General features: G+C 43.7%; 1 protein-coding gene across 3 annotated transcripts in view; it reads left to right on the top strand.

The window, feature by feature from the left end:
* SORBS3 (sorbin and SH3 domain containing 3) overlaps positions 1-26,828 on the top strand; it is a 1,673,489-nt gene that overhangs the window by 443,356 nt on the left and 1,203,305 nt on the right. The window lies entirely within an intron of this gene.

Below are 26,828 nucleotides of genomic sequence, written 5' to 3'. Positions count from 1 at the left end.
TTACTCATGTATGATTAACTCTATGGCTAAATTTCTACAGCTTCATGTCAATCAAATCAGTGCTAAAGCTAAATAAAAAAATAAATAAATAAATGCAACAAGGTGGTTAGGCTATACCTATTACTAAATATAGGTAAAAAATGCACCAAGGTGGTTACAGTTATGGATGGGGACAGGGTAGGACCTACATACAGGAATTGGAGTGCTAGTGAGTGCAGGAGTAGTACAGAGGGGGTTGTAGTGAGATGGGTGAGCCAAGGAATAAGTATAGTGACTGGTGGAGCATGCAGGGGTCAGCTGCAGGTCTGCTACTCTTCAGTATGTGCAGTAGAACAGGCAAGAGGATCAGCATGGTCACTGATGACATAAAGATAGGAACAGCAGTGGACAATGGGAGGGAGAGTCTAAGGAAGGAAAACAAAATGGGAAGGATGGCTTTTATGGTTTAGTGCAGACAAGTGCAAAATACTGCCCTTGGGCGCAGTAGAGTGTACCTAAAGTAGCAGATGTGGGGAGTGAAACTCGTAGGATCATAGCACCATAGGAGGTTACTAGGCTGTCGACCCATAGGTCATTTCACACCTAGCCGTTTCATCCTAATGTAATGCCACAGATACTGTAGTCAGTATCCACGATTGTATTTAGTAATGACTGCCCATGTCCAGGAGGGTTGTGGGCATTATTCCCAGTATGAATTTATGGTGCCCCATCCACTTGGTCAGGTTCCTTTTGAACAGTGTCATAGAGGTGTTCTGCTCCACATTAATTGACAGCCTATTCCAAAGACACGGCAGTCACTGGGAGACAAATCAGTCCCTCCAGCACATCCAATTCAAGTCGCAGGCCATATTTAGGTCCCTGGAATGGGTAGCTCTAGTCCCATTTGATTTACGGATGTGCTGCAGATTTATTAGGTTTGGGTCAGAGATTGCTCTGTAAGCCAGGCGTAAGTCTCTCCTAAGAAGTCTGTACGGTACTGAGCTTAGTGACAGTGACTTTAGTCAGTCTGTTTGAGGCACATGCTATAGTTCTTTGATCATCTTTGCTAGACACCTCTGAGGTCTTTCCAGTTGCTGCAGGTGCTTTGTGTGGTACATGCCAAATGGAGCATTATACTCGATTATGGACCTGATTAGTGAGAAGTATAGAGAGGCTATAACCTCCTTTGTTCTAGAGGCGATGCCTTTGCTAATCAAGTGTGCTACATAGAAGGCCTTCCTTACTACAGCCGCAGTGATCACAGATCCCTTACCACTTCATAGGAACATAGGGTTTAATTGTTAATTTGATAGTACAAAGGGACATTTTTACTAAAGGGAATGATGATGCATTTCTTTGCATTTAGTTTGACACTGTGATTAACACATCGGTCTTTGGTCTATGTAAAACCCTCCTGAAGTATACAGACATCATTTGGGGATTTGATAATTGCACCCAGTTTGCAGTCATCTGCATACTTGGTCAGCCACAGCCCCTTAGTTCATAGGTTTAGGTTCATAGGTTGGTACTAGGCTATCAGCCCTAGGGCCTATACAAGCCTAGCCATAACAATTCCCTGGCTATTTCTTCCCATATTATTTACTTTCCTGGACCCCTGGGCTTGAACTTCTGAGAAGTATATAAAAAACAGTAGGAAGTCCAGCACTGATCCTTGGGGAACCTATTTTGATAGTGTGTGACCATTTTGTGAGCCAGTTGGCAACCAGCCTTACAACAAAGGGGTTTACATTTAGTTTGCTGAGTTTGTCAGTAATGCCAGAGTGTGGGATTGTGTTGAAGGCCTTGGCCAAGTTGAGGTATTTTGTGTGCAAAAATTTGCCCTAGTCAGTGGCCCTGATCTCATTTTTGAAGATAACCACCAGGTTTAACAGGGAGGATCTGCCCTTGATGAAGCAGAATTGGGTCGGATCGAGGGTTTGTAGGTCACATATGTCTTTATTTATGAGGTTCATTACAGTCGAGTCTGGTCTTGCTTATGGGTCTGTAATTCCCCTGGTCTATTGCTAAAAGCTACCTTTGTGAAAGGGAATAACTGTTGCTGTTTTCCATTCTGCAAAGACATAGACTGTGGTTAGGCTGTGATTTGAATAGGGTGCTTACTTTAGTGATGATGCTAGTTCATGTATTAGTTTGTTTAGAAGACAGCCTGGGATGCCGTCTGCTCCCATAGAGGCTGTGTTTTTTTTCCTTCGACATGTCTTTAATGACCTGCTCTTCAGATATGTGGGGGGGGGGGGGTGAAGATTATAAGTTTGGAGGGGATAAGAAAGTGAAATTTTCACCAAATCTGTCTGCCAGCAGTTTTCTATCTGTGGGGAATCCGTGTTTGTGTAATACCGTTAGTCACTAGTTGGCCACATGCTTGGGTCCTACCTTTCAGGCTGTGTATGTAGCTGTAACAGGATAGCCATCCTTCTCCTTAGAGGATTTGACATGTTGTCTTCTTTTCCTTTTGAGGCTGAGAGGGTGCTTTTCCATTACTGGGGCCTTGCCTTAGTTTTCCTAGACAATAACTTTTTTCATTTGTAAAGTTTGCGGATGCTGAATGTCCAGCAGGGATGCTTGTTTTTACTTGGGGCTCTGGCTTTGACTCTGTCAGGAACAGCTGAATCTGCACACTTTTATACAAGTGATTGTACAAGGTTTTAGTGTAAGGTTTGTGTAGTTATCACTTCATCTTAGCTGGGGGTGGGGCCTGGAATGCATTTATATACCTTCCCCTAGGAAGGTATAGTTTGCCTTGGTGAAGTTTTTTATTCTGACTTCACCCTTTGTGAGTTCTGTTGTTCATGCCAGTTTGAAGGTGACTGATTCGTGGTCTGATTTAACTAATGAGGGTCTGACAGTCGTGGTGATGCATCTGTTTATCATGTTAGTGAGGACCAGATGATGTATTTTTGTTACTCTTCTGGGGTTTGAACAGTTTATTCCAAGGCATTTGAGTTAACAAAGTTAAGAAACTTGTGCACTAGTGAGTTGGGGCTAGACTATGTTTACCAGCTGATGGTTGAATAATTGAAATCCCCCTTGACCAGAGTGTTAGGCAATATTTGGATCAACTCCAGTTTGGTCAAGCTGGCCTCGTGTACATCATGATCCATGAAAGGAGTCTATGGCTAGCTATGACCTGAATGGGGGTGTTCATCACAGTAATCTGAACTGTGAACAGCTCCATGGAGTTGTCCTGTCTAACTTGTTGGGAGGTGAGTTTTCCTCTAATATAGATAGAAACACCGTCTGCCTTGGTTCTGACATGTTCATTTTGTGGTCTGAAGGTGTGGAAAGCATTGTAGCCTGGCAAGGCTGGGGTACTGTCTGAGGCCTTGAACCAGGTTTCTGTGACTGCACATACATCTAGACCCTCCAGTGATAGGAGTTTTTCCAGGGTGTGCAGTTTTTGGTTTAAGCTCCTAGCGTTTAGCAGCATAACCCTTATTTTGTTATGGTTGGCAGTCTTCACATCAGCAAATTTGTTTTTGAGACCTTGCCTAAAAAAGGCACTATGGTGGAGGCAGGAGCCTTTGCCAGCAGCCAAAAACCTAGTGGTGCCAGGTGCAAACTGTCTCTGGCAAAGCAGTCAGGTTTGTCGACCATCTTATCCCAAGCTGTTAGAAACTGGATCCCCTTGGAATGACACCGAAAACTAAGCCAGTTATTGAAATCCGTTATTTTTTGTTTATACTATGGCGTCATTCTAGGTGAGGGTAATATGCTGGTAATAGATCCGAGTGTGTTGGTCACACATGGATTGGATCACTGGGAGTAGAAATCGGAAAGCAGTGGCAGCAGCAGACAGAATATTGGGGTGTATTCTTAGGGGTAAACTCCAGGAACAGGGAGGTAGTTCTGCCACTTTACTGGAGGTTTCTTCATAGAGAATTCTATAGACCCATAGAATGGGATACCAGAATAGGTGTTAGAGACAGAATCCATGGAGACTTTCAAGAGAGCAGAGGACAGGTGAACAGGTGAGGGAGAATGGGAAAGGTGGGAAGTTAGTTTATCTGATGCACTTAAATGGTGAACTAGACAGGATGATTAGCTGTTTCTGCCATCAGGTATAAAGAATGTAATGTCATTTTAATCATAATTAAACACAATGCTGGTGGACTGGGGACTCTAAATTGCCTGTGAAAGTGTGAGTTCATACATGTGTATGTTACAGAAGAAAGACCAGGCAACTTGCTTCCTATTCCTCCTTTGCATTGAAAACTCTCTGGGTGATGACTGTCCACAGGGTCACTCAGGCAGTTAGATTTGATTTGTGTGAGTTGTCAGTCCTTTGGGTGCAAGGAAGGATGTGTCAGCAACAGGGAAATGAGATGGAGAGCTTTCTTCTAAAGGGGGTCATTGCCAGGTATTTAGTTGTGGGAATGGCACATCCAGTTATTTGAACTTCAGTTCTGAACAGACTTAAGGTAACAGAAATGATAAAGAACAGACATCAGTAGCCTTGTAATGACCTCAAGGTGTTCTCTGTCGGGCTCCTTGGAGAAGATGGGCACTGATGGTTAATAGACTTCTGGTACACTCTTCCAGGATTGTTTTCCCTTTAGTGTATAATAAATTCAGAACAAAAGATGCATCTAGAGAGGTTAGATCCTCTAGCCAATGCCATTTATTCACAAGAGTTTATTTTAAACAAGGTAATATACTTTCAGTAATGTTTAATTTAATTTTCATTTTTGATCCCTGCTTTCCTGCAGCCATCAAGATCTTGTAACGTACTTAAGCCATTTGTTCCCTCCTCTCACCAAGGTCCATAGGAACTAGGTATGGGAGACAGAAGTCTGGGAGCAGGGGCCACCATCTTGTGCTCCTGGTTCCCCTCCCCTTGGAGGCATGAAGTGGTGTCAAATGTGAGCTTGCATGACTAGCCCAGTGGTATGTGCATGTTTTTATGCAAATTGTATAATATATATACAGCTTAGCAGACCTACTGCCTTTTCAGTTCCTTTCCATGGTGTTTACCACCTGACCTCCACCTTTGGTCACTCTTGCTGCGTAGCAGGCCACCTCCTTCTCCCTTTCAGGGTGGGTTCATTTTTCTGATACCCGGTGGCTAGTCTATCCTAGGTCATGTCGGTCTTGATTGGGGCTTTACCCCTATACACCACAGTGCTTATTGACTTTTCTGGCTAATTTAAAACTCAATTGTAAACCTCCATTATGGCTGATCCTAAAGATTTGTGAAGACAGTTTCTAATCGGGTACTTTTTTCACCATCATACTCCACTAATGTCAATGTGACATTCTTATTGATGCAAGCTTTCTTTGTTGCTGTCAGGAATTATTTTTACTCTTTGCCCCTATTGTCTATTGATCATAAGCCCCCTCCAATAGGGCGACAGCCAATCAGGTTGGACCATCATTCTAAAACTATTATTGGTTGGTTAAATGGTTTTATCTTCATCTCTAACATTTCCCTCTTGCACACTCCACTTTTGGAGTGGAAGGGGGGGACGTGCAATGAGTAATCATGTTAGACATCCATTCCTTCCTCAAGGCCCATTGCCAGAGAACAACCTTGCCCAGTCCTTCAAGCATGGAAAGTGTGTTTTCTGGCTTTCACTGGAGAAGACACACTGCTACATGTTCCCCCCAAGTGAACACAACTTTCATGTCCTCCCAGAGTGGTGAGCAGGCCATTCCCCGATCACTCCTTCTCCTGCCTTGCTGTTCAAACCCTTGTCGCATGGGTTCATTGTAATGGCTGCATCCCTCTGCTGCAAGAAGCCAGGGTATTATTTTATAATGATGACATGTTTTTATTTCTCTGTGTTATGATTTGGAGGCATATACTACATTTTACCCCTTGTTTATTTTTATACAGCTTAGTGCAATTGCACTCATGCTGTTAACTGTTCAAAGTAACCCTGCTTTTGTTTTGTACTGTTTTCATATCCATCTCCCTTTGTAGCTTGCATTATGCATGGTAGAGGTTCCTGTGAGATAGGACTACACTTTGGTTATTGGGTTAATAAACAGATTACATGTGAACACCCTGAGATGTGGGAGGAGAAAATATGCTATTTAAGCTTCCTCACAGATGTAAACAAAGAAAGAGTTTTATTAAGACAAAAGGTTTTCTGCTGTGTAAGAACAGAGGTTGCTACTTTAATGTAAGGTGTGCGCAGGAAGTTAATGAACTAGAAAGTGCTGAGTACATTAATTATCATTGGTTTAGTAGTACAAAGAAGGAAAAGGTTTCTACTGTTTCTTTACATCACTGTATCTCAGCTAGTAGTGTGTGTGTTTTCTCTTTACTAAGTAGCACTTGGTGTATAGTATTTCTGCTCCCTTTTTTGGAGGTTTTTTTTTTTGAGTGAGGGGGTGCAGGTTGTCTGACGAGGCCTCAGGTTTCAAAACATGTTCTGCATGCAGGCACAGCATTCTGCCTTATGACTCGTATGTGAAATGCATTTACTTTCCTTGGTGACTCATCTTCAGGAGGAGTGCGGTTCGTATGCTTCATTTGGGCCTCAGGACCTCTATGACTGGTGGTCCTAACTTATTTTAAAGGGCTTTTTCCCTCCTGTCTCAGGTGTCTGGTTCAGCGAAACCATTAAAGAAACCTAAAAAGGAAGGACCTAAAGACAAGGAAAGGAAACGTGAATGTGGTAAAGAGTCATAAGAGATACCCTGACCCTATGTTCATATCTAGTCCATCTCCTTAGATATTGCTCTCCTAGGGTCTGATTGTCATGATCGTCTTGACTCTGACCTTGTATCGAGTTACGATCCAGTCTCTGACCATTGCTGGTGCATTGGAGCCTGCATCTCTTCCCTACATATCTTTATTCTCTGACCCTTCCCTCGTAACTTGTAGAAGCTTCCTAACTAACATACCCACTGTGACAAAGAAGGTACTGCTAGCCCAGCTATCTGGAATTTTATAAATTAATTATATTTGTAAATATTGACATAATTCATATAAAATACTTGTGTTACAAATGTATTAGAATTGTATGTCAGATGTGTATCAAACTTCTGGTACAGAAGTGTGTGTTGAAAAGGTTTTTGCAAAGTGCTTAAAATGTAACCACAGCATGCCCTACTGGAATAGAACAGAAATGTACATACACTATTGTAACTGATGAAATGTATATATTTTAACAGGAGAAACTGGAATACAGAAGGTTAACTTGCAAAACTTAATAGCTGAAATTAAATTGCTTTATGGCTAGGCCATAAAATAAGATGTTATCTTTCAGTTTCAGTGCAGCAACAGCCACAGTGCCTGTGCTGAGAAGTTTTCTGTATTGTCTTGGAAGTGGACTTCCAGGATCTGTAAAGATCTGAAGAAAAGCCCTTCTGTATGTATTTTTACAGGTAGATGCTAAATACTGCTAGCTTTCAGTAGTGGGGGGGTTACCTGGGATAGAGTCAGATGACAAAAAATGATGTCATTCTGCAAACTATCCCATCAGTAATATTTGAGATATTAATTCGGGAACTGAGAGAGAGAGAGAGAAGAGCATTCTGTATTCTGTCTTTGACCTGACATCAGCTAGATGATCTATTCACCAAATCAGCCTTGCTGCTCTAATTAACTAAGTGTACTAGGTTATAGTAATTCTCTTAGATGTCGTCAGGAATATAGCAAAGCATAGCTTAGATATTGTTCTTTATTTGTTTGAGACTGTCCTGCAATGTTGTAAATATTTCCTGTGATTTTGAACTCTGCTGTCACTGTAAATATATACTGAGTATTTTCTTGTTGTTTTAATATTTATTATTAGCTGTATTTTAATCTCTCATTGTGGCTGGTCTGTCTAGATGTATTTAAGCTCTGGGAGTACTTGCATATGTATTTGGTGACACTGTGTAGGCCACTCCTAATAGCCTTGCTCTTGGTCAAACTACCATTTTTGTTAATATTAATATTACACAGTAAGATTGGACACCTTTTGTTAAGGGTGTTAAAGTAGCTGATAAAGAGTTGGCTGTTGACAGTGATAACTACCTTATAGTCTGGGCTAAATTGGGCATAGCTGGTAAACCTGTGCCAGCCTTTCACTGGTGTGCATGTGTGTAAATCAAACCTCAGAGTGTGTGTGTCATCTACTTGGGCAGGGACACAAAGCACTTGTTGGACAAAGAGGGTGCTGGAGGTCTTGCCTCGGCCACTCAGCCGAGATCTCAACTTTATAGCTGTGCCAGTGGGGAGTCTTACTGGGGATCTGGAGAAAGAGAGAGAAACCAGCCCCAGACTGTGTGCTCTTAAGGGAAATTGCACTTGATGCATAAAGTTGCATCTGGAGATGCTGAGTGTGCATTTGTCATCCTCCCAGAGTACATCCCCCACTGGTGCTAGTGGGGAGGATTGAGGCTCCTTGATTACTGGGCCATTGGTGGGGCATCGCACCCCCTCCTAATAAATGGCCATGATACATAAGAACACAATTTGGTTGGACTGCACAGCTAGGCTCATAAAGGCCCTGATGGTTGTTAGCCTAGTTCATAACTATGAACCTATGGGTAGACAAGCACTTCAGAGTTTGAATGTGCTATTGGTGGTGCCATCCTTTAAATTGGTGTGATCATGTAGGGCTCCTACTGACGCTGATGTGAATAGGATATGTGAATAAGATGATGAACTTCTTGAGGACTCGGAACCAGCTAAGAATTCTGCCCACTTCCCTCACTCTGGGGATTGAGGTACCTTCCACTCCCATCCTATTTGTTTCTTCTCCAGTCTGATCTTTGGACTGGGTAATCTTGATTACGGGAATCCCCCCTTGTGATGCCTCTGCCAGAGCCAGCAGTCTTGAAGTATTTGACTCTGACAGTATCCTTACCTTGTTTGACTCAGACTGCATGGGATTTCTATGGGTGCTGGAGCCAGGGGGTTGGTGTGGGGTTTTGGGAGTTGAGATTGACTCAACCTGGAGCCTTCCTTGCCTCTTTGTGCTTTGATCCTTAACATGTCTTCTTCAGCATCAAATCCAAGCCATACTGTATCCACAGAGGCACTCCTGCCTCTCTGTTTAGCTCTGAGGAAGCCCTCCTTAGGGTTGGCTTCAGTCTTGGCTTTTGAGGAGTTCAAAAGGATCCTCTGTCATTCAGGAAAGGGGACTCCCTGATTACATCCATATCCACCACAAATCCTTGCTGCATCTGGTAATTCAATTCCAATTCATTCTTTATCCTTGGGATAGGCAGGCCCAGTTTGTCTCAGACAAGCCCAGCCATTGGGCTCCCCTGATGCTTCTGGTTCTTCCTCTGACTCTCCTGTTATGAAAGAATGCAGGAAAAATCAATGCAAGAGGAAGCATTTGGGCTCCCTTCAGAAGTCCTTCACAGAAGACACTGACCATGATAAAGGGCTAGGGGTCCCCAAGGTTTACCTTAGAAGTCATCTCCTTTGAAGTCCTTCTTGAATTATTGAGACAAATGGGAGGCTGATCCCCACTGATACCTCTTCCTAGTAAAGGTCAGTGTTCTTGGAGGTTTTTGGGTTTGGCTACTCTGCATCTTTGGTCATCATCCCCCACCCCCAGATGACCTTGTCTCATCAAGGGCTTGTTCAGACATGATGGAACCCATTCCCTGAAACAAGGTAATATCTTAGTTTCCCCGGGACAGGGTGCACTGAAGTAAGGGAGTCCACTGTGGATGACATTGTGGTGGCCTCAGCCACTAAGGAGGAAACATCCAATGAAAGTTATTCTGTCCATCCCCTCCTCTCTGTACAGGGGTCTTTGGCACTGGATGGATTTCAGAAGTGAGTGTATTTTTCAGAGACATTTTCTGTACAAGCTGCATGTCTTACTTTCAGAGGTTCTTGATATAGGTATTTTCCAGGTCTGACCCTGTTGTCACATATGAGTAGTCCAAGAATGTGCTGGAGGCTGTTAGCCACCATAATTCTGTCTCAAATGTGTCCATGTGCCTTCTGTCATATGCAGTGAATGGTACACTAGAATTTGCAGGTACCAGTATCCCTATCTGCACCATGCCTGGATACTCAAGTGACTTTTTGGAGAACTTCAAGACATTATTCATGAATGCTCTTTAATGGGCGCGCTTTATTTGGGCCTAAGATAAAATGGACGCTTAACAGGAGTGAGCTGGTGGGCAAACGTCTCTCTCTGCCATTGGGATTCAATTCTCCACCCCCTTAAAGGTTTTTTTCCTGCAACCAGAAAGATGAGAAGTGAGCCTTCGAGGGCAGGAATGGAATGCTAATGAACATTGCCCAAGTAACAGAGGTGGTCTGCAACACTAAGAGTTTAGTGGTCCCTTCTCCAACAAACCCTTCCAGCGTTCTTAAATGCTTGCCTGACTGTCCTGCTCTGGGAGCAGTTGGGGGATGTCTTTCTCTTAACCCACATGCCTGAACAGCCATCATTCAAGATTCATGAGTGCAGAGAATAATTTCTAGAGGTTACTTTATTCACTTTCTCTGTATTTCCAACCTATGCTTAAAGTTCCTTCCAAATGTTCCACCCCATCAGCGAAGGGCAGCAGCAATAGAGATATCAAAGCTGCTTAACTAGTGAATCATCCAGGAGGTTCCAACCAACCAAAGAGAATCTGGAGTCTACTCGAGATTCCTTTAAGTTTCAAAGATGAACAAGGACATCAACACCTTTGTGATGCCATCTTCATTCAAGATGTCATGATGCAGTCCATGGTGCTCCTGCTTTGAAAGGATGATTGAATATGCTCTGTAGACTTCCAGGATGCCTACTAACTCATCAAAATAGACAAACCATCAAGGAAGTGCATATGCTTCCAGCTGGGAGCCAGTCATTACAAATTCTGGGCACTGCCTATTGGCATCACCACAGCCCCCAGTAGGGTGTTCACCAAGTGTATGGCAGTGATAGCTGCATGCCTCAGGATGCAGGGGTTCCAAGTGGCCCCTTTTCTGAATGACTGGCTCATGTCATACACCTTCAAGTGCCACCTTCCTCTGCATCTGCTTTCCCCTGGGAATCGCAGTCTGGCAGAAATCCACTCTAGAACCAGTTCAAGCAACAGAATTTATAGGGTGTCACCTGGACACTAATACTCTGATAACAAACCTTATGTTATCTAGACAATCATCACTGCTACTGAAAGGTTCTCAGAATTTGCTACACCATTAACTCCCCCAAGTTCTTCTGCTTCTCTGCCTGTTAAGATCCATGACAACATATATAACTGTTGCCCTTATGAGAGGTTCTGCATGAAGGTCCCTCAGTAGACTCTTCTAGCCCAGTGGTCCATTCTATATTGACTGAAAGATTACCTGGTCAGACTCGCTGTCCAACCTGCAGACATCTTGTGCAATGGTTTACAACTTCCCCTCTGGTTACTTTAGGTAGATCCTTCATTTTTCCACTGCCACAGGCAACTGTGTCTATGGACTCTTCCATTCTGGGGTGAGGGGACTTTTGGAAGGGAGAACAGTCCAGGGCACCTCGTCCAAGACCAAGGTTATACTTCACAGCAGTGTTTTGGAGATAAAGGCAGTCATCCTAGCTTTGCTGGCCTTTCAGGATTACCTCACCACAGGTGTAATTGCTGTCAGTCATTTTGTACATCAACAAGCAAGGCAGAACCCTATGACAGCAGGCCGTAAGGGTTTGGCAGTGGGAAATGTCTTCCCAGCACTTTCTTCTTGGAACACACAAATAAGGAGAATGCTATATTCTAGCAGATGCATCGAACAGTTCTTTTCTTCTGCCTCACTTGTAGTCTTTCAACCTGTCTGTGGCATCTGAGATTTTCAGTCGCTGGACCCTGTCTTGCTGCAATCTGTTTGCAGCCTTATCCAACATCAAGTGTAGCAGGTTTTTCACCCAGATCCCAGAAGAGGGATAGTCACCTAAAGACAGTCTAGTCCATGCTTAGCCCCTGGATGTCTTCATGTTTCTCCCCCAGCACTGCTCATAGCCAAAAGAAAGTATCCTTGTGCAACGTGAAAGTGATTCTCATCACCCCCTTATGGCCCCATCAGCTTTAGTTCTCCTGTCTCTTTGGCCTCATCTAATTCACCCTCCTTGGGTCCAGGATCCATGCCTGGATCTGATATCTCACCCATCTAGCAGGCCTCACCATACATCAACTCCCTCAGTCTGGCCACATGATTTCTTCATGTTCCATGATGGCCATAAGTCCCAGGCTTTCCTCCAATGTTCACATCCTTATCTCCTCTCAAAAATCCTCCACCAGAAAAATTGACAGATGCAACTGGAAAAGTTTCAATGTGGGCTTTTTCCATTTCTTTTTTTGGCTCTGCTTCCCTATGTTTTGAATTTCTTAGTGAGCCTTTTTCATTTGGGAGGCAGTTATTCTGTAATTAAGGTTCACTTGGCTGCTATTTCTAATTTTCTTGTGGGCAGCATTGTATCTCTGTTGATCTGATGTTATTAATCTTCATTCATTCCTTACATGTGGGTTTGGAACCGATCCTTGGTTCCGACTCAACCATTTACCAAGCCCACGCCAGCCAGAAAACTCTCGATTTAAGCTTTACCCATAGTGCCCTTCTCCATATTACCTCAGATCTTGTTTGCTGTGTAAGAAACAAGACATGTCCGACAGCCTGTTAGCGAAGCATTCATTTTGTTGACAAGTTCTGAGGAATTTCTTCCTTAAAGTCCTCTTCTCTAGTTGGCCATTCTTGTTTTGTTGTACCATTTTCGCTAGTGCCCTTTTTTCAGCTTTACTTCTCTCCCTCTTATACCAGTTGGTAATTCTTCTACCATTGTTGGTACTTTCCCTTACCCGGTTGGGTAGTCTTTCGTACCATAGTTGGTAGTCCCTCTGTTCTTTCACTACTTAAACTTAAGATTTATGTTGCCTTTATTATTATTGTTATTACTACTATTTTTGGATTGTGTGATTTCTTGTTTGGGAATTATACTTATTTTGGAAAATGTCAGAAAAGAAAATGACTACCGGTTTTAAAAGATGTGACAAATGTGACAGAAAAATGCCTAATGTAGACTGTTATGTCTTCTGTTTACTGTGTAGCAGTTTCTCATTTATCTGAGCAACCACCTTGCGATATTTGTAGGACTTTCAGCTCCTGCACTCTTGCGGAATACAAAAATAAACTGATGCTTGCTGGTTTATTAAAATCTCACTTTTCAGAGGCAATATCTGATGGAGGCTTCATCCTCTCCGATGGAAAGATGATAAAAAGAGGAGCAAGTCCCTTCCCGCTTCTCCTCACTAGTCAGAATTATCAGAACCAAGGCCTAAGGTTCCTAAGTTGTTGCACAGAGAGTTTTCAGTTCCAAGACCAAAATCCTCAGCTCCAAAAGAGGTGATTTCATCAGCACTGTCTGTTCCATCAGCACTGACTGCATCGTCTGCTTTGATCTCTACTACTGCACCATTAACTTTGCCCATGGCACCGACCACATCGTTTGCTTCAATCTCTTCATCTGCTCAGCCTTCGGCAGAGACAACCATCATGAAAACTGCCTCGGCTCTGACACATCTCTCTGTGCCAATAGTCACTCTGGAACCAGTCTTTTCCCTCCCTGAACTTCATATTGGTCCTTTGACCTCAGCTCAGAGAGATTAACTTCTTCCCAGGACCAGATACTCCCCTTAAGTGGGCCCCTTCTGTGAACAGCAGTACAGTCCTTTCCTTGAACATCCAGTTTCACCGTCGGGGTTATCTGCTCGTTTCTCCAAGAGCCTGTCAGAGTTGGATATAGTGAGACTGGTAGACCAGCTGTTGACGGCCAGAGGCATTTCTCCTCCTCAGAAACCCTCCCTCCCACTCAGAGCCAAGGGCTCTGCTCTGAGGTTTCCACAGTATTTTCCTCCTCCAACCTTTTTGCAGGTTGTGGAAGTTTTGTCACAGACTGCTACCCCAGTTCCAGTGGCTTCGGCACCGATAGTGGATGTCACTTCGGTGACGGAGATTTCTCTTTGGTCTGAACCCTCTGTGGAAATGGACCATCCTCGGGTTTGAGATTGGCCTGCTTTGGCAGCCCTGTCTCTTCCAGAGGCTCCTTCCCTGTGGGGTTGGTCCTTTGGGGTGGGGTGTGACTCCAGTTCTTTGTTTGTCTGTTTTGGTTCCGGGCTCCCACCCCTCCTTCGGTCTAGCCTTCCAGGTGATGGAGAGAACATTAACCACAGCAGGCTTCCAGTTGGACCCATCGGCGTCCGAGATATGCCCTCCTCCTCTTGCTTCTGAGCCACAGCTACTACCTCTCACTACTATTGAACATTGGGTTCGGGAGCCTCAAGTTAGCCTTCATCAAGGTTCCCCTTCTGCAGGTTCCTCCTCTGACGTTCCCCTCAACGAGGTTCCTCACAAGAAAGCATGCAAGAGGAAACACGTTGGTTCCCCCGAGGAATCACTGGCCGAAGATATGGACTTTGATGGGGAAGGGTCCCCACGGTTGCCCCTTAAAGATGTCTCCTTTGGAGATATCCTGGAAATACTGAAACAGTGTGGCGACTAGAAGTTCAGCACCCCTTCCCGTAAGGAGAACGTATTCTTGCAGGCCTTCCGAGCCCAACCCTCTACCTCCTGGTTGACCCCCCCCCCCCCATGCAGATGAACTTGTTCAGTACATCATGCAGTGGGATTGGGGATACCTGATGCCATTGAGCCAATCTCATGTAGGCAAGATAAGATACTCTCTCCACCAGAAGATCAACTCCATTGGTCCAAAGGGCTTCCTGTTGATGCTATGGTTGTGGCTGCAGCCACAAAGAAAGAGCTTGCTGAGGAGAGCTCTACTGTCCATCCCTGAACAGGGAGTCTCGGGTGATGGACAGGATAGGGAAGTGGGTCTTTTATTCAGTGACCTTTGCAATCATGTCTATGAACTACTTGGTGCACTTCATGTGGCTTCAGAGAGACTTAATTTCAGAGCTTTCTGAAATGCTTGGAGGAGCAATATCTGATGAGGTACGAGACAAGGTTGCCTCACAACTCGCCATCCTGGAGTCTATTTCCAGTTCATCCATGAGGGTGATTTCACACTCAACCGAAGGGATGGCAAGAGCTGCCGGCGCTGGAGTTGTGGCTAGATGCCACACCTGGATACGACATTGCAATTTCGCAGATCCTTTCAAGTCTTCCTTCCTTAACGGCCCCATAGAGACCTCATCTGTATTTGGCTCTAAGGTTAAGGATACCTTGGCCAGGTATAAAAAGGATGGTAAGACCCTGTCTGCCATAGGTGTCCATTTCTCTACTCCTCAGAGACCCTACTCTAGGAACAATAGGAGTGGAAAGATTGGGAACAACAGGAGTGGAAAGATGTGGTACCAAAAATCCCAAGGGCCTTTCCACGACACACAGGCCGAATTTTTCCCCGGGGCAGAGGGGGCAATTCAAATGGAAGACATCCCTTTTGGGGCAGAGGGGGGTCCACATAACCAGGGATCCAGAGATTCTTTCTCTGGACAGCCCAATCAGTGCTCCTGAAGAGCGGCCCAATTGCTTGCCTCTGGAGGCAGTCGGGGATCATTTCTCTCTGCACCACTTTGCCTGGCAAGAGATAACCACAGATTCTTAGGTGCAGATGATGATAACCAGAGGATATCACATTCCCTCCTTTTCAAAGCCAAAGCTAACCAGGCATATTCCCGACATTCCACTCAGTCAAAGGGAATTTGCAGCAATATATATTCAAAAGCTGCTAGTCCCCCCCAGCCCAACAAGGATCTGGCTTTTACTCAAGATTCTTTTTAGTGCCAAAACAAACAGAGGACTGGAGGCCCATTTTAGACTTCAGCAACTTAAATTTATCAAACAAGTAAAGTTCCGGATGGTCACGGTACAGTCGATACTCCCCTTTTTGGGAAAAGATGAGTGGGTGTGCTCTGTAGATCTTCAGGGCATGTATTACCACATAAAAAAATGGACAAACACTCCAGAAGATTTCTCTGCTTTTGGCTGGGAGCCAAACATTACCAATTCAGAGCACTGCCCTTTGGTCTCCCTACAGCCCCCAGTGTGTTCACCAAATGCATGGTGGTGGTGACAGCTAACTTGAGACTGCAAGGATTCCGGGTGTTTCCATATCTGGATGACTGGTTCCTTACCACCCCAACCGAGCATCAACTGTACGATGGTACAGCAAAAATGGAAACTTTTGTCGCACTTGGACATTACTGTGAATGAGTGCAAATACAAACTAACACTATCCCAAAGGCTGCAGTTCATAGGGGGTGGAATTCAGCACATGGATCTGTTGGGTTTTCCTCCCACATATTGCAAAGGCCGAGACTTGAACTCAAACCAATTCTGAACCACACAGGTTCCAACAAGAGGAATTCTACACTTTTGGGGTCTGTGGCAGCTTCCATCATGATGGTTCCATTAGCAAGACTTCACATGAGACTCCTTCTATGGTTGTTAATAACTCATTGGTCCCTTTTAGATCTTCCTATGTCTTATAAGATCAGGATAACCATTCTCTGCAAACAAGACCTTCTCTGGTGGCTGAAGCCGGATCAAAACCTATGGAGTTGCTCATTCTCCCCCACTCTACCCTTAGCCATAGTGACCAAGGACACTTCACTGATTGAGTGGGGGGGGGGCATTATGAGGGACAAACAGTTCAAGGCACTGGGTCACCCCTGGAGGCCAATTTGCATATCAGTGTTCTGGAACTGAGGGCAGTGCTTCTCGTGTTGCAAGTATTCCATTCTGTCCTCCCTTCGGGAACAATTTCCATTCAGTCAGACAACATGTCAGTAGTCTGGTACATAAACAGGGGGCACCAGATATTACCCTTTATGTTGGGAAGCCATGAGAATCTGGCAGTGGGCAATAGCTTCCAATCATTTTCTTGTAGCAATGCACATTCCCGGGGATTCCAACGTGATTGCAGACAAGTTGCGCAGATGCATTCTCTTGCCTCACATGTGGTCCCTCTATCCAATAGTGGCGGCGAAGATTTTCATTCTCTGGGGTCAGCCTTGCTGCAATCTATTTGCCTCCCCCACAAACCACAAATGCAGCAGCTACTTTGCCCTAATCCCCCCACAGAGGGAATGACAGAGGGATGCTCTCCTACACGATTGGCCCACGGGTCTTCTCTATGCTTATCCCCCCTCTACCTTTGATACCACATTTCATGAAGAAGGCTCTTCGATTGAAAAGCAAAGTATTCCTCATTGCTCCTTACTGGTCTTGTCAAATGTGGTTCCCATTTCTGTGGCCTCATCTAATTTGTCAACCCTGGGTTCTGGACCCAATCCCAGACTTGTTAACTCATCCACAGGGCTTGATTCACCCAAATGTATCCAGTTTCAAGCTGACAGCTTGGTTCCTCCACTTCCACTGTTTGCCAGGCAAAGTGACTTATCCTCCCTAATTTGTCACATTCTCTTGGCTTAACATAAGCCATCCACCAGAAGGTTTTACCTTCGTAAATGAAGCATTTTTATCTATGGTGCAAGGATAGGCAGATTGACCCTTCCTCAGCACAAGTCCCTGTTCTAGAATATTTATCTACTCAACTTGATCCGGAGCTGCAGCTTCTTCTGTTCGTGTCCATCTGTCTGCGATATCCAAATACCATAATGGTTTTCTTCATAATGCATTAATCTCTCACAGACTGTGTAAAACTTTCCTAAAGGGAGTTCTGCATATCGAGCCCCCTTTAAAACAAACAATTGAACCATGGGACTTGACAATAGTCTTGCAATCTCTAACCAGTTTCCCCTTTGAACCTGCAGCCACATGTGATGTGAAATTCTTATCTTGGAAAACCTTGTTCATGGTTGCTATTACATCTCCTAGACGTATATCAGAATTGCAAGCTTTGAGTATGAAGCGTCCATATTTGATCATTCACAAGGATAGGGTATCCTTACGAACAAGCCCTTCTTTTCTTCTGAAAGTGATTTCTGATCTATTAAACAAAATTTAGGCCTACCTGTATTCTTACCAAATTTCTCCAATAAAGGGGAGTATACTTTGCATTTACTTTATGTTCACAGACAACTACATTTTTATCTTAAGACAAAGTCCTATAAAAAATCTGACCAGCTATTTATTGCCTATTCTGGTCCTAAGATGGGGAAAGCAGTAGCTAAAGTTATCCTGTCCAAATGGCTTAGAGATTGCATTACCTACATATACCATGAAAATAAGATGGCTATTCCTGCTTTAATTAAAGCACACTCGACAGGGTCAGTTTCTGTAGCCTTCCATTCCAGAGCTTCCATGGATGACATTTGCGCAGCAGCAACGTGGACCTCTCCTCATACATTTATTATGCATTATAAATTGGATATGATTTCTAGGGGAAGAGCTTCCTTCGGCTCAATGGTACTCATGAATATTCTTTCTGAGGGCCTCCCAGGAAACTGGTAGCTAGGGACTGTGTCCCACAAGTAAGGAATGAATGAAGATTAACAACATCAGATAAATAAGTTATGTTCTTACCATAACGTTCCATCTGTACTGTTAATCTTCATTCATTCATTACAACCACCCTCCTCCATCCCCCTCCAAGGACTCTTGGAAGTTTGGTTATGGTCCTTCCACTCCTGGTAAGGTACTTGCTTAGAGAAAGCCTCTACTTTCCTTTCTATAAACTGCCCTGTCTTCTGGGCACACTCGATCTGAGGTAATACGAAGAAGGGCACTATGGGTAAAGCTTAGCTCGAGAGTTTTCTGGCTGGTGCAGGCTTGGTAAATGGCCGGGTCAGAACTGAAGATAAATTCCAAACCCACATGTGATGAATGAATGAAGATCAACAACGCAGATGGAATGTTATGGTAAGAAATAACTTCTTTTTTTCCTTGGGTTATTGAAAGCCTTGTTACATCTGTTACATCCACCATTGAGAGATCCTATGCCTTCCTGGGACATTACTCTATTCTAGTCCAGGACCTCACTCCTTTCCTTTTTTTGACCCTGATGGTTCTGCTAATTTGAGGTTTATCTCTTGGAAAATGCTTTGTCTTAGTATCTGCTGCAGCTGCTAGGAGGATCTCCAAGTTGCAAGTATCGTTATGTAAGCCTCCATATCTGGTTTTCTCATGGGCAGGTTTTCTCTCAGAACTAATCCTGATTTCATATCCAAAGTAGCACCAGACCATCCATCTGCCTGTTCTGTATCTGCCCCACACCAGATAGTTCGCCTGCCTGTTCATCTGCCCCACACCAGACCACCCAGGTGGCTTTCTGAATGCATAGTGCATAGTCTGTTTATAAGTGTAGACGGCTACTACTAGGGCATGTCCAGGTGCCTTTCTGAATGTATAGTGCATAGTCTGTTTATAAGTGTAGACGACTACACCTAGAGCATGTCCAGGTGCCTTTCTGAATGCATAGTGCATAGTCTGTTTATAAGTGCAGACGGCTACTACTAGAGCATGTCCAGGTGCCTTTCTGAATGCATAGTGCATAGTCTGTTTATAAGTGTAGACCGCTACTACTAGGGCATGTCCAGGTGGCTTTCTGAATGCATAGTGCATAGTCTGTTTATAAGTGTAGACGGCTACTACGAGAGCATGTCCAGCTGCCTTTCTGAATGCATAGTGCATAGTCTGTTTATAAGTGTAGACCGCTACTACTAGGGCATGTCCAGGTGACTTTCTGAATGCATAGTGCATAGTCTGTTTATAAGTGTAGACGGCTACTACTAGAGCATGTCCAGCTGCCTTTCTGAATGCATAGTGCATAGTCTGTTTATAAGTGTAGACCGCTACTACTAGGGCATGTCCAGGTGACTTTCTGAATGCATAGTGCATAGTCTGTTTATAAGTGTAGACGGCTACTACTAGAGCATGTCCAGGTGCCTTTCTGAATGCATAGTGCATAGTCTGTTTATAAGTGTAGACAGCTACTACTACAGCATGTCCAGGTGCCTTTCTGAATGCATAGTGCATAGTCTGTTTATAAATGCAGATGACTACATCTAGAGCATGTCCAGGTGCCTTTCTGAATGCATAGTGCATAGTCTGTTTATAAATGCAGATGACTACATCTAGAGCATGTCCAGGTGCCTTTCTGAATGCATAGTCTGTTTATAAGTGTAGACAGTTACTACTAGAGCCATTTCCAGCATGTCCAGGTGCCTTTCTGAATGCATAGTGCATAGTCTGTTTATATGTGTAGACCGCTACTACTAGAGCATGTCCAGGTGCCTTTTTGAATGCATAGTGCATAGTCTGTTTATAAGTGTAGACGGCTACTACTAGAGCATGTCCAGGTGCCTTTCTTAATGCATAGCGCATAATCTGTTTATAAGTGTAGACGGCTACTACTAGAGCATGTCCAGGTGCCTTTCTGAATGCATAGTCTGTTTATAAGTGTAGACGGCTACTACTAGAGCATGTCCAGGTGCCTTTCTGAATGCATAGTGCATAGTCTGCTTATAAGTGTAGACGGCTACTACTAGAGCATGTCCAGGTGGCTTTCTGAATGCATAGTGCAGGTGGCTTTCTGAATGCATAGTGCATAGTCTGTTTATAAGTGGACGGCTACTACTAGAGCTTGTCCAGGTGGCTTTCTGAATGCATAGTCTGTTTATAAGTGTAGACGGTAGTCTGTTTATAAGTGTAGACGGCTAGTGCTAGAGCATGTCCAGCTGGCTTTCTGAATGCATAGTGCGTAGTCTGTTTATAAGTGTAGACTACTACTAGAGCATGTCCAGGTGGCTTTCTGAATGCATAGTGTATAGTCTGTTTATAAGTGTAGACAGCTACTACTACAGCATGTCCAGGTGCCTTTCTGAATGCATAGTGCATAGTCTGCTTATAAGTGTAGACGGCTACTACTAGAGCATGTCCAGGTGGCTTTCTGAATGCATAGTGCAGGTGGCTTTCTGAATGCATAGTGCATAGTCTGTTTATAAGTGGACGGCTACTACTAGAGCTTGTCCAGGTGGCATTCTGAATGCATAGTCTGTTTATAAGTGTAGACGGCTACTACTAGAGCATGTCCAGGTGGCTTTCTGAATGCATAGTGCATAGTCTGTTTATAAGTGTAGACGGCTAGTACTAGAGCATGTCCAGCTGGCTTTCTGAATGCATAGTGCGTAGTCTGTTTATAAGTGTAGACTACTACTAGAGCATGTCCAGGTAGCTTTCTGAATGCATAGTGCATAGTCTGTTTATAAGTGGACAGCTACTACTAGAGCTTGTCCAGGTGGCTTTCTGAATGCATAGTGCATAGTCTGTTTATAAGTGTAGACCGCTACTACTAGAGCATGTCCAGCTGCCTTTCTGAATGCATAGTGCATAGTCTGTTTATAAGTGTAGACCGCTACTACTAGGGCATGTCCAGGTGCCTTTCTGAATGCATAGTGCATAGTCTGTTTATAAGTGTAGATGGCTACTACTAGAGCATGTCCAGGTGGCTTTCTGAATGCATATTGCATAGTCTGTTTATAAGTGTAGATGGCTACTACGAGACATGTCCAGGTGCTTTTCTGAATGCATAGTGCATAGTCTGTTTATAAGTGTAGACGGCTACTACTAGAGCATGTCCAGGTGGCTTTCTGAATGCATAGTGCATAGCCTGTTTATAAGTGTAGACGGCTACTACTAGAGCTTGTCCAGGTGCCTTTCTGAATGCATAGTGCATAGTCTGTTTATAAGTGTAGACGGCTACTACTAGAGCATGTCCAGGTGCCTTTCTGAATGCATAGTGCATAGTCTGTTTATAAGTGTAGACGGCTACTACTAGAGCATGTCCAGGTGCCTTTCTGAATGCATAGTGCATAGTCTGTTTATAAGTGTAGACGGCTACTACTAGAGCATGTCCAGGTGGCTTTCTGAATGCGTAGTGCATAGTCTGTTTATAAGTGGACGGCTACTACTAGAGCTTGTCCAGGTGGCTTTCTGAACGCATAGTGCATAGTCTGTTTATAAGTGTAGACCACTACTACTAGAGCATGTCCAGCTGCCTTTCTGAATGCATAGTGCATAGTCTGTTTATAAGTGTAGACCGCTACTACTAGGGCATGTCCAGGTGCCTTTCTGAATGCATAGTGCATAGTCTGTTTATAAGTGTAGATGGCTACTACTAGAGCATGTCCAGGTGGCTTTCTGAATGCATATTGCATAGTCTGTTTATAAGTGTAGACGGCTACTACGAGAGCATGTCCAGGTGCTTTTCTGAATGCATAGTGCGTAGTCTGTTTATAAGTGTAGACGGCTACTACTAGAGCATGTCCAGGTGCCTTTCTGAATGCATAGTGCATAGTCTGTTTATAAGTGTAGACTACTACTAGAGCATGTCCAGGTGCCTTTCTAAATGCATAGTGCATAGTCTGTTTATAAGTGTAGATAGCTACTACTAGAGCATGTCCAGGTGCCTTTCTGAATGCATAGTCTGTTTATAAGTGTAGACGGCTACTACTAGAGCATGTCCAGGTGCCTTTCTGAATGCATAGTGCATAGTCTGTTTATAAGTGTAGACTACTACTAGAGCATGTCCAGGTGCCTTTCTGAATGCATAGTGCATAGTCTGTTTATAAGTGTAGATGGCTACTACTAGAGCATGTCCAGTTGCCTTTCTGAATGCATAGTGCATAGTCTGTTTATAAGTGTAGATGGCTACTTCTAGAGCATGTCCAGGTGGCTTTCTGAATGCATAGTGCATAGTCTGTTTATTTGTGTAGACTGCTAACTACTAGGGCATGTCCAGGTGCCTTTCTGAATGCATAGTGCATAGTCTGTTTATAAGTGTAGATGGCTACTACTAGAGCATGTCCAGGTGCCTTTCTGAATGCATAGTGCATAGTCTGTTTATAAGTGTGGGCGGCTACTACTAGAGCATGTCCAGGTGCCTTTTTGAATGCATAGTGCATAGTCTGTTTATAAGTGTAGACGGCTACTACTAGAGCATGTCCAGGTGCCTTTCTGAGTGCATAGTGCATAGTCTGTTTATAAGTGTAGACGGCTACACTAGAACTTGTCCAGGTGGCTTTCTGAATGCATAGTGCATAGTCTGTTTATAAGTGGACGGCTACTACTAGAGCTTGTCCAGGTGGCTTTCTGAATGCATAGTGCATAGTCTGTTTATATGTGTAGACTGCTAACTACTAGGGCATGTCCAGGTGCCTTTCTGAATGCATAGTGCATACTCTGTTTATAAGTGTAGACAGCTACTACTAGAGCATGTCCAGGTGCCTTTCTGAATGCATAGTCTGTTTATAAGTGTAGACAGCTACTACTAGAGCATGTCCAGGTGCCTTTCTGAATGCATAGTGCATAGTCTGTTTATAAGTGTAGACGGCTACTACTAGAGCATGTCCAGGTGGCTTTCTGAATGCATAGTGCATAGTCTGTTTATAAGTGTAGACGGCTACTACTAGAGCTTGTCCAGGTGGCTTTCTGAATGCATAGTGCATAGTCTGTTTATAAGTGTAGACCACTACTACTAGAGCATGTCCAGCTGCCTTTCTGAATGCATAGTGCATAGTCTGTTTATAAGTGTAGATGGCTACTACTAGAGCATGTCCAGGTGGCTTTCTGAATGCATATTGCATAGTCTGTTTATAAGTGTAGATGGCTACTTCTAGAGCATGTCCAGGTGGCTTTCTGAATGCATAGTGCATAGTCTGTTTATTTGTGTAGACTGCTAACTACTAGGGCATGTCCAGGTGCCTTTCTGAATGCATAGTGCATAGTCTGTTTATAAGTGTAGATGGCTACTACTAGAGCATGTCCAGGTGCCTTTCTGAATGCATAGTGCATAGTCTGTTTATAAGTGTGGGCGGCTACTACTAGAGCATGTCCAGGTGCCTTTTTGAATGCATAGTGCATAGTCTGTTTATAGGTGTAGACAGCTACTACTAGAGCATGTCCAGGTGCCTTTCTGAGTGCATAGTCTGTTTATAAGTGTAGACGGCTACACTAGAACTTGTCCAGGTGGCTTTCTGAATGCATAGTGCATAGTCTGTTTATAAGTGGACGGCTACTACTAGAGCTTGTCCAGGTGGCTTTCTGAATGCATAGTGCATAGTCTGTTTATATGTGTAGACTGCTAACTACTAGGGCATGTCCAGGTGCCTTTCTGAATGCATAGTGCATAGTCTGTTTATAAGTGTAGACGGCTACTACTAGAGCATGTCCAGGTGCCTTTCTGAATGCATAGTCTGTTTATAAGTGTAGATGGCTACACTAGAACTTGTCCAGGTGGCTTTCTGAACGCATAGTGCATAATCTGTTTATAAGTGTAGACAGCTACTACTAGAGAATGTCCAGCATCTCCAGGTGCCTTTCTGAATGCATAGTGCATAGTCTGTTTATAAGTGGACGGCTACTACTAGGGCATGTCCAGGTGCTTTTCTGAATGCATAGTGCATAGTCTGTTTATAAGTGAAGACAGCTACTACTAGAGAATGTCCAGCATGTCCAGGTGTCTTTCTGATTGCATAGTGCATAGTCTGTTTATAAGTGTAGACGGCTACTACTAGAGCATGTCCAGGTGCCTTTCTGAATGCATAGTGCATAGTCTGTTTATAAGTGTAGACGGCTACTACTAGAGCATGTCCAGGTGCCTTTCTGAATGCATAGTGCATAGTCTGTTTATAAGTGTAGACGGCTACTACTAGAGCATGTCCAGGTGGCTTTCTGAATGCATAGTGCATAGTCTGTTTATAAGTGTAGATGGCTACTACTAGAGCATGTCCAGGTGCCTTTCTGAATGCATAGTGCATAGTCTGTTTATAAGTGTAGCCGGCTACTTCTAGAGCATGTCCAGGTGGCTTTCTGAATGCATAGTGCAGGTGGCTTTCTGAATGCATAGTGCATAGTCTGTTTATAAGTGTAGACGGCTACTACTAGAGCATGTCCAGGTGGCTTTCTGAATGCATAGTGCATAGTCTGTTTATAAGTGGACGGCTACTACTAGAGCTTGTCCAGGTGGCTTTCTGAATGCATATTGCATAGTCTGTTTATATGTGTAGACTGCTAACTACTAGGGCATGTCCAGGTGCCTTTCTGAATGCATAGTGCATAGTCTGTTTATAAGTGTAGATGGCTACTACTAGAGCATGTCCAGGTGCCTTTCTGAATGCATAGTGCATAGTCTGTTTATAAGTGTAGATGGCTACTACTAGAGCATGTCCAGGTGCCTTTCTGAATGCATAGTGCATAGTCTGTTTATAAGTGTGGGCGGCTACTACTAGAGCATGTCCAGGTGCCTTTTTGAATGCATACTGCATAGTCTGTTTATAAGTGTAGACTGCTACTACTAGAGCATGTCCAGGTGCCTTTCTGAGTGCATAGTCTGTTTATAAGTGTAGACGGCTACACTAGAGCTTGTCCAGGTGGCTTTCTGAATGCATAGTCTGTTTATAAGTGTAGACAGCTACTACTAGAGAATGTCCAGCATGTCCAGGTGCCTTTCTGAATGCATAGTGCATAGTCTGTTTATAAGTGTAGACGGCTACTACTAGAGCAAGTCCAGGTGGCTTTCTGAATGCATAATCTGTTTATAAGTGTAGACAGCTACTACTAGGGCATGTCCAGGTGGCTTTCTGAATGCATAGTGCATAGTCTGTTTATAAGTGTAGACGGCTACTACTAGGGCATGTCCAGGTACCTTTCTGAATGCATAGTGCATAGTCTGTTTATAAGTGTAGATGGCTACTACTCGAGCATGTCCAGGTGGCTTTCTGAATGCATAGTGCATAGTCTGTTTATAAGTGTAGACGGCTACTACTAGAGCAGTTGCTGGATCTAAGGCTTTATCCAGAATTCTATATTATTGGTATTTGTGTAGCCACTGTTATCGTCTACATTTCTTACCTTTATTTTCAGTCGAGATCAGGAGCCTCTGTTGTTTCCACCATTCAGCAGAAGATCCTTACATAGTGTCTTGCAGGTTCATGTAGCTGCTGACTCTCCCAGTTGTTGAAAAGGACCTGAGAGAGAGACAACATCTGATATAAAAGATATATACTTACCATAATGCTAGATCCAAGTTGTCTTATTCTATCCATCTCAACATTTTGCCCCCCACACACTGGACTGTTACTAAATTGTCATTTTTCTTTGGCTCCTGTGGACTGCACTGATCTTATCCGAGCCTTGCTCTTCAGCAGTGTGCTGATATGTACCTGATAATGACATGGTGTAATTGCATGTTGTAATATTTTGCTGTATATGGGACAAACTGTGTCTAAAGGGCTGGTAAAGTGGTGGTGCATTATGGGAAGGGGAGGAAATTGGACCTTGGAGCCAAAAGTCTTGTATGAAGTGCTGAATTCTGCTTCATTTGAATCTGATATACCCAGTTTTTGAAATGAGCAGAAGGCAGTACAGATTGAGCAGTGTGATAAGTCCATAACTTCCGTTTTCCTTTTGGAATACATGTGGAAAGTGTGAAATCATGAGACAGTGGTATCACAGTGCTTTGTGACGTTGGTCACATCATCAAGCCACTGTTGCGTATAATGCATATGAATTTGTTTGGTGTTTTTTGGATACTGTTTTGATGACAGAGGTGCAAGGACTTGTTGTCTTTGGAGTAATGACTTCTGATATGGGGAAAATGTAAAGTTAATGGATCACTAAGAACAGGCTGAATGTGAGGGCACCTTGTTCAATGTGATCCTTGACAGAGTGAAGAAACTAATTGGCAGATGGAAGACTGCTACCGAGGGAGCACTGGAAGCAATCAGACAGCAGATGAAAGTGGTGTCTGCGCTGTTAAATTATGGGAAGCAGCTTGAGTCATCTGGGGACAATTCATGAAAATTTACATGAAGAAGTAACTTGATGCCTTTTCTGCAAAATGTAGCTGATATTCAAACTAACCTGTAGAAGTAAGCAGTCGTGTAAGTTTATGATGAACAGGTGATAATGATGAAAGACAATGCAGAGACAGAGAAATTTGCTCCCATATTGGTTCTTGAATAGATGAAAGACTTGACTGTAATTT

This window comes from Protopterus annectens, chromosome 9.part0, assembly GCF_019279795.1.
Source record: "Protopterus annectens isolate FY-2018-M chromosome 9.part0, PAN1.0, whole genome shotgun sequence".
Classification (NCBI taxonomy): Eukaryota; Metazoa; Chordata; order Ceratodontiformes; family Protopteridae; genus Protopterus; species Protopterus annectens.
The sequence above is the reverse complement of the archived record's forward strand: the minus strand, read 5'-3'. Positions and strand labels throughout refer to the sequence as shown.